Source organism: Sorex araneus, chromosome 6 (genome assembly GCF_027595985.1).
Source record: "Sorex araneus isolate mSorAra2 chromosome 6, mSorAra2.pri, whole genome shotgun sequence".
Classification (NCBI taxonomy): domain Eukaryota; kingdom Metazoa; phylum Chordata; class Mammalia; order Eulipotyphla; family Soricidae; genus Sorex; species Sorex araneus.
The window spans coordinates 111,952,201-111,960,992 of NC_073307.1; the positions used below are offsets into that span (position 1 = coordinate 111,952,201).

At 46.8% G+C, this 8,792-nt stretch overlaps 1 pseudogene; it reads right to left on the bottom strand.

Annotated features, from left to right (window-relative positions):
* Positions 1–7,007: 7,007 nt before the first annotated feature.
* LOC129405513 (uncharacterized) lies at positions 7,008–8,532 on the bottom strand (annotated as a pseudogene).
* Positions 8,533–8,792: the final 260 nt, after the last annotated feature.

An 8,792-nucleotide genomic window follows, 5' to 3' on the forward strand; every position in this document is an offset into this window, starting at 1 on the left:
TAAAAGAGGAGAGGTGCCACGTCTCTACTCCTTGGATAGCCTTGAAGAAAGGGATCAGGTGGGCATCCAGGGACACTGTCCTAGTAGCGGGGGCCCTTGGATTCCTGCAGGCCTGCGCACAAGGAGTGATGCAACTGCGGTAGGAGAACTTTCTCTTCTCCACAGGGACCAGCCTTTCCAAGGATTGATTATTCTCTGTTTTTCCCTGGAAACAATTACTCTTTGTGTCAGCTCTCTCAGAAAGTGACAACTCATGGAAAAATCTCTTGAATTTGGATTGCTCAAAGGCAGAGGTGGCACGTCTGTCTGTGGAGTGTGGCGGCCACCCCTGTGAACTCACCCGAGTCTAATGAGCTAAAAATGCATGCAGGTAGCGGAGGCTGAGTCATCGAAGCTCTTCTCTCCTGAGAAACCCAGACCGGACTTCACAGTCCACGGAAGGGGAGTAGAGGGGGGGTTTGGACGTGTCTATGCTCAAGGCGGGAAGGGAAGATAAGAAAAGGGAGGCAACAGTGTTATTTCTGTGGGGCAGAAGAACACAGCGTGCTTCTCTGACTTCCAGAAGGAATGCTTCCTGCAGGGGCACTGGACTCTCCCTCTGGCTGAAAAACCTGGTTAGAACTTGTGAACTGGACCCCAGGAGCCCTCAGCAGAAGTGCCTGCTGCTGTCATTCATTTTTTTTTTTTTTTGCTTTTTGGGTCACACCTGGCAATGCACAGAGGTTACTCCTGGCTCTGCACTCAGGAATCACCCCTGGCGGTGCTCAGGGGATCATATGGGATGCTGGGAATCGAACCCCGGGTCGGCCGCTTGCAAGGCAAATGCCTTACCCGCTGTGCTACCGCTTCAGCCCCTGCTGCTGTTATTCTTGATTGTGGAGAACATGTTTGGGGAAATAGAGTTTTTTCCCTCTCCGACCCCCAGTGGGTTTTTTTTTTAAATAGTTGAATCGCCTTGAGATACACAAAGTTGTTCATGATTGGCTTTAGTCATAAAATGTTCCAACATCCGTCCCTTCAAGACCAGTACACATTTACCACCACCAATGTCCCAAATTTCCCTCCCACCCCCACCCCCCACCCCTCTTGCCTACCTCTATGGCAGGCACTTTCCTCCCTTTCTCCCACACCCTCCCCCCATCTCCTTTTGAACATTATGGTTCACAATACAGATACTGAAAGGTTATCATGTTTGTCCCTTTACCTCCTTTCTGCACTTATTCAGTTCTTATCTAAAGTACTGAGTTCTTTTCAACTATTATTATTATAGTGGTCCCTTCTCTATCCTAATTGCACTCCCCTGTCCACCCCGCCCTTGTGGCAAGCATCTAACTGTGGACCAGTCATCCTGGCCCTTGTTTCTACTGTCCTTGGCTATTAGTCTTGTTCAGAGATTTTTCCTGTTGCCAACTGCTATTTCTTCAGGAATGAAATCTCTTTATTCCTCTCTCTTTCCTCTGCTCCATGTTTCTTTGATTTATTTATCTTCCCTTTTATTTCTCGGCTCGTCTTCTCTCATATCTTTATTTCCTGACTCTCCTCCTCATGATGGAATGGAGTGGTGAGGAATGGGGGTGATCATTTTGGCTCTGGAGATAGAATGTTGATGGTGGGAGCAGAAAGGGAGGAAGGCGCAGAAGAGCTCGTACCCTGACCTCAGAAGGTACTTCTTCAGACTGTGAAACAGGAAGCAAGGCAGAGGGGCAGAGTGGAGATGAACATTCCTGTGGACCTGGAGAAAGAGAGCAGCTGTCTCCGTGGGAACACAAGCTAGAAGTAAATTTACAAGGTATGTTGACATGATACAATATAATGGTGAAAAGAGATCATAGCAAGCAGCATTGGAAGAACAAGCATTGCGTTGTAGAGATGGGAGTCAAAATGTGGCCCCCTGGCGGTCCTTCTCCCTCACTACCATGCACAGGTTCTGCCTTCAAAATCCATCTCGGTTCAGGGATGAGGCAAAGCCATTGAAGGCAAGTCAAGTCCCTGGAAATGTAATCATGTGGTTCCACAAGAGACTGTCACAAGGTCTGGGCAACACCCACTGTGTTTTTCACTACCTCATAGTTGTATGGAACTAAAATACTAACCCTGGGACTAGAGAAAGAGTTCAGTGAGTAGGGCGCTTGCCTTGCATGTGCCAGGATTAATCCCTGGCACCTCATATGGTCCCCTGAGCCTGCCAGAAATGATCTCTGAGTGCAGAGCCAGAAGTACACCCTGAGCACTGCCAGATGTGGCCTGAAAACAAATTAGCAATAAAAAATAAAATAAATTAAAATTAAATACCAACCCCGGACAAATGCTTCAATAATCCCCCATATTTCTCAGAGTATAATCCAGGGTCTTTTTTTTCTCTCTTTCTATTTTTTGGATTTTGGGACACACCCGGAGACGTTCAGGCCTTACTCTTGGATTTAAGAATTAAGTAATTCAAGAATTACTCCTGAAGTTGGAGTGATAGTACAGCGGGTACAGTGTTTACCTTGCACACAACTGACCCGAGTTCTATCCCTGAGCATTGCCAGGAGTAATTCTTGAGTACAGAGCCAGAAGTAACCCCTTAATTCCTGAGCGTCACTGAGTGCAACCTCAAAACAAAACAGAAGAAAAGAATAACTCCCAGAGATGCTTTGGAGACCATATGGGATGACAGGGATCAATCATGATCCCTGTCATCCCATATGTGTGCAAAGCAAGTGCTCTACCCACTGTACTGTCTCTCCAGCCCCACGTAAGCCAGAGTCCTTGCTGTGAGCTGTAGACCCATACAACTTGGGCTCCACTGCTTCTATGGCACTCTTTCCTGTTGGTGCCACTGAGCCACATGGCCTGAATGTTGGTTCTTGCTCACACCAGTGCCTCGCACCCAGAGCCTTTGCATCTGTGTTTTCCTCGCACAACAGGGCTCTGTTGAAGTTACCGTAACAGAGCAGATCTTCCCGGCAGCCCACAGAAACCAGACTCTCATTCATTCGCTCTGCTTCCCACCCCTCTTACCAAGCTCCTCTTGTCTTCCTTGTACTGATTCACCACATACCATATTAAGTAACTTTCTGTTTGTTTTTGTCTGTCTTGTCCTTCTTGAATGTAACTATTTGTTCGCAACTGCATTCCCAAAGCCTAGAACAGTGTCTGGCACATGTAAGAATTCAATAAATATTTGTTAAGTGAGTGATTGAATGACTAAATCTGATGAGAATAGAGGATTCTGATGATTCTTATGCATGAATATGTAATCTTCAGCGTGAATGTTTGTCACATTTATCAACATCTTTAAATTAAATCCATTTTCTAATAATTTGTCTCATCCGTGCACGGAGCCTCCTGCCTGCTGGGCCATAAGCCAGGACATTCCTGGAAGGATTGCTAGATGTGGGCCAGGTCAGCAGGGGGGGTAGATGCTCACATGGGTGCCCTGGGTCCTAGATCCCATGATGAGCGCTTGAGCACTGCTGGGACCTCCACCATAATGACACACAGACATGTGTGTGTGTGTGTGTGTGTGTGTGTGTGTGTGTGTGTGTGTGTGTGTAGAAGGAGGGAGACCATATGGCATCCATCTCTGGAGTGGGGAGACGAGGCTTGTTAGACAGAGGTATCCAGAGAAGCATAACCAATGGGATAATCTTCCCCTCTACACACAGTGAGAGGCCAGGAGAGAGGAAGGGAAGCAACAGGAGCAAAGGATGGGAGAAGGGGAGGCACAGCCAAGAAGAAGGAGAAATCGGGTGTCCCCAAATGCATGAGCACTGCTCAGGGAGGCTGGACAGATGGACAGGAAGGTCTGAAGACACTGAGTTTGCAAAGGTGGTTTGGGGGACTGAAAGGAGAAGAGAATGGTAACTTGTCAGCTAGAGCAGCGTTTCTTTTGTTTGTTTGCTTGGGGGCCACATCCAGCAGTGCTGAGGGCTTACTCTTGGCTCCGCAACCAGTGATCACTCCTGGAGATGCTAGGGGTGGGGTACATAAGGGGCACAGGGGATAGAACCTGGGTCAGCCTTGTGCAAGGCAAGCACCCTACCTGCTCTGCTATCGTTTCCATCCCCTAGGGCAGCATTTCTTGAGCAGTGATACTCCCAGGTGAACATCCTGTAAATTGGGAAAAATCTAGTAAGGTTGGGGGCATAGAAAAGGAACAAGGTTGAAAGGGGGTCTCTGTCTAAACGAGGTTGAGAAGCCAAAGCTAGAGGAGACGGGAGTCTTCTAGGATGAAGGGAATCTCTGGAAGGGGCCAAACCTCTGTGCCCCACCCTCCTCGAGGCTTTGCTGACAAAGGCTGTGGAGCTGCCGGAGGGTTGACCTGACCACACAGGGAGAACTGGGCAAGGTCGAGGCAAGACTGGACCCGCCTATCCCAGCTCTAGGGCATCTTTCCTCTAAGGGCAGCTGAACAGAGGTGCCAACAGGAGGAAGAACTGGAGGCCGGCAAGGGAGTGTCAGGGAAGGGGGTGACTCTCTTTCCTTGGGCCAGAGCACACTTACCGGGAAGGGGAGTGTCAGGGAAGGGGGTGCACACTCTTTCCTCGGGCCAGAGCACCCTTATCGGGCACCTCCCTGCCTGGTAGCCCCAGCACTCCTGCCAGACCTTTCAAGCAGATGCTATGATGCTATCACCCCTCCTCAGTGGCCCCAGCCCCTGGTCCTGCCTCTGCATAGCACTGGCTTGAAGCTGAGCAGCTTCTCACTCACTCACAACCAGGACTGGGAGTCCTCAGGGACAGACTTGCTCATTTGCAGGTCTTCTGAGTCTGGCTGTAGTTTTCTACATAAACAATTGTGCCTTTGAATGAGGCTTCTCTGCCTTCGGGTTTACAAAGAAGCCCTGTCAAAATCTGAGGCTCTGGGACCCCATTAGGGTAAAAGAGTGGAGTTTGTGTTCAGCCCCCCCACCCCCAGAGCTACTGTTAGTAAAATAGACCAAGCATGGGCAGAGAAGTTGTTACTAGTGTTAGAACAAGCTCCAGGAAGCAGAGCAGATGCTGAGCGTGTCCTGTGGTGTGAGCCAGCCAGTCACAGCCCTACTTCTTTAAAATTTTTTAAAATGACATCTCTGTGACATTCACAATTACAAAATTGTTCATGGTTGGTTTTAGTCATACAATGTCCCCACACCCATCCCTTCACCAGTGTACATTTCCTACCACCACCAATGTCCCCAGTTTCCCTCCTGCCACCACCCTCTCCCCCACCGCTTGCCTCTATGGCAGACAGTTTTCTTCTTCCCCGCTCTCTCTTTCTCTTTCCCTTATTTTCATTTTAGGCACTGTGGTTTGTAGTACTGTTGCTGTCACTGAAAGGGTATTATGCATATTACTTGATCTCCTTTCAGTACTCGGTCATTGTCCAGAGTGATCATTTCCAACTATCACTGTCATAGTGGTCCCTTCTCTATCCTAACTGCCCTCCTGCCCCCCACACTTGTGGCTGGCTTCCAACTGTGGGACAGTTCTCCTGGCCCTTGTTTCTATTGTCCTTAGATATTAGGACACACCTTTTTTTTGTATCCTAAAAATGAATGCAGTTATTCTATGTCTGTTTCTCTCCTGACTCATTTTACTCAACGTGATACTTTCCATGTTCATCCACTTATAAGCAAATCTCATTATTTCAGTTTTCCTGGTGGCTGCCTAGTATTCCATTAGCCCTACTTTTCTTTTCTTTTCTTTTAAAAAAATATGTATATATATATACATATATATATATAGCCCTACTTTTCTTATCTACAAAATAGAAATAATCACTTGTATCACTTGTCATCCTGTTGATCTTCGATTTGCTCGAGCTGGTGCCAGTAACATCTTCATTTGTTCCTGTTGCGTGCTAGTGTAGCCCAATGGTATCTGCTCACTCCAGGAACATGAAGAGCCTCAAACTTCAGGATTTTGACAAAGAAGTCTGACCATCTCATAGGTGGGCAGCCACACAGTCTTTTGACATCCTGTGGAATCCAGTTGGTAACAGCTCTAGTCTAACAGTTGTCTTTAAATTGCATTACATGTCCGGCCCATCTGATTTTTGACGCCTTGGCAAATGAGACAGCGTCCCTGATTCTTGATCATCGACAGAGGTCGGAACTCCAAATTCCTTCTCTCACTTGAATGAAATGTGATACTCCAAGCATAGCTCTTTTGATTCCTTTTTGGAATACTCGAATAGCATTCTCCTCCTGTTTTTATAAGGCCCAGGTCTCTAAGGGGTATGTTATTGCAGGAAGAATGGTGGAGTCAAAAAGATGTGCCTGGAGCTGGAGATTCTTCATCCTCTTAACTTCTTCGACACTCTTGAAGGCGTTCTATGCTGCTCTCTTCTTCCTGCGTAGTTCTGGCTCCAAGACATTCCTCATGTTGAGTTCTTGATCCAGGTACACTTAGCTGCTATATTTGGAGATGTTCCTTCCGTTGAGAGCAAATGGAACATCAGGAACTAGTTTGTTTTTCATGAACATTGTCTTGGTGAGATTTAGCTGTAGTCTGACTTTTCCACACTCGTGGTCGAAGTCGGCCAGCATTTGTGCCGCTTGGCTAATGTTTGATGTTATTAGAATGATGTCATCAGCAAAGTGGAGGTGGTATAGTTGCCAACCATCTATCTTCACTCCCATTCCTTTCCATTCCAGTCATCGCATGACTGGAGGGTGGCACTGAAGAGTTTCGGTGAAATGGTATCACCCTGCTGAACCCTCTCTTTACGTTGATGATCACTTTCTTGTAGAATGGTGAGATCCTGGTGGTGAATCTGTAATACAGCTTGCGGAGAATCTTGATGTACTGAGTTTGAATGCCCTGTTTGGCTAGGGCTTTGATGACTGCTTCAGTCTCAACAGAATCAAAGGCCTTTTTTAAATCAATGAATGTTAGACAGAATGGCACCTTGAACTCTCGCAAAACTTCAATGAACTTGGTTACTGTGTGGATATGGTTGATCGTACTGAATTCTTTTCAAAATCCAGTTTGCTCGAATTGTTGTCCTTCATCTAGTGTTCTGCCTATTCTATTCAGGATGACTTGAGCAAACAACTTGTAGACGACGAACAACAGGCAGATTTGGCAGTAGTTGCCGATGTCCTGGATGTCTCCCTTCTTGTACAACAGAACAATCCTGCTGGTTTTCCATTAGGATGGAACCTTGTGTTCAGACAGGTAGCGTGTAAAGAGCTGAGCCCATGTATTGACGATTACTGGTGGCAGATTCTTAAGGTGTTTAGGTCTGACCTTGTCTGGAATGGGTGCTCTATGCATCTTTACTGATGAAATGGCATGTCGGATTTCGGAAGAGAGGACGTTGGGAATGACATATCCATCCTTTGGAATTTGGTATGTGGGTAGGTAGATGTGGCTGTCGAAGAGATCTGAGTAGAAGTTGTGAATAATCCTCTCCATTGCCCTTCTTGAAGATGTGATAGATCCATAAGGACATCGGAGGGCAGTCATCTTGGTCTTGTAGTTGGCAAAGGACAGGTGAGCATTGCGAATACTTTTCCTGGGTTCTGCCACATCGGCAAACATTGCTGCTCTTCTCTCTTTGAGGTCTTCTTTTATCACTTTTCTGCACAACTTTGTGAGCTCGGACGTTAGCTTGTGATTGCCTGAGTCTCGTCACATTGATGAATAAACTCGAGAGTTTCCAAAGACAGGCGTCTGTTTGTGGCTTTCCCACTCTTGGCATTCCTTGAGCAGTCATGGAGGTGCTGAACCAGTCGATTTTATTCCTCGTTGATGTCAACGGCATCTTCCCACATTGCTGCAGTAGTGCCAAAGAGCTCCCAGTTGGTCATTCTGGGAGTTCTCTTCTTAAACTTAAACTTTGCAGTCCTTTGTCCCTGCTCTGTGAAGTAGAATTTTGCACGAAGGAGATGGTGGTCCAGTCCAGTTTGGAATTTTGGGACAACAGCGACTTTGGTCCAGCAAAATTGTTGATTGAATATGATGTGGTCAATTTTGTTGTGGAACTGTCCACCGGGAGACTCCCATGTCCAACGTTTAGATTCGGCCTTCTGGAACTGTGAGTTACCATGGATGGTCTTGGTCAACATGATAAACTCAGACAATCTCTCACCCTCTTCATTCCATTCTAGGCCATCGGTCCCAATGGGGAGTTCTTTCGATGACCTTTTTGGTTCTATCTTGGCATTGAAATCACCATCTTGTAGAAGGTGTGGTCTTCTTTATAGAACTTTTCCAGCTCCATGTAGAATTTCTCAATTTTTTCTTCATCATAGTTGGATGTTGGTGCGTAGATGACGAAGATAGAAACTGCCGGCAGTGAGCCACATCTATTCAAGCATAATCATCCAATTCAGGTTGTTAGGCATTCGAATGAATCAGTGTTCATGACAAAGTTCATGTTGACAAGGACGCTGACGCCACCGACGCTTCTATTGCCACATGTTCCGAGGAGCAGTTCTTCTCTAGTGGGGAAAATGGCATGATGTGATTGATGCCTTCTCGTCTCGGTCAGATCAATGATGTTGTATTTGATCTTCTGCACTTGCACCATCAGGTCCTCAATGGATGCTTCCGATGCCAGTGTACGTAGACAATCATTTTAGTCCTTCTTCGTTTTGGCAGTCTAGTTTGTCCCTGAGATCTTATCAGCCACTCCTTGCTCATCCTTCTTAATGCTGCAGTACTGGGGGCTCTTTCACTGTCAGGGGAATGAGGCCTATTGTTTATGCTGTTTTTGATATATCAAATACACCATGGGTAACTTGCCAGGCTCTGCCGTGCGGGCGGGGTACTCTTGGCAGCTTGCAGGCTCTTTAAGAGGGATGGAGGATATTAGGGCGG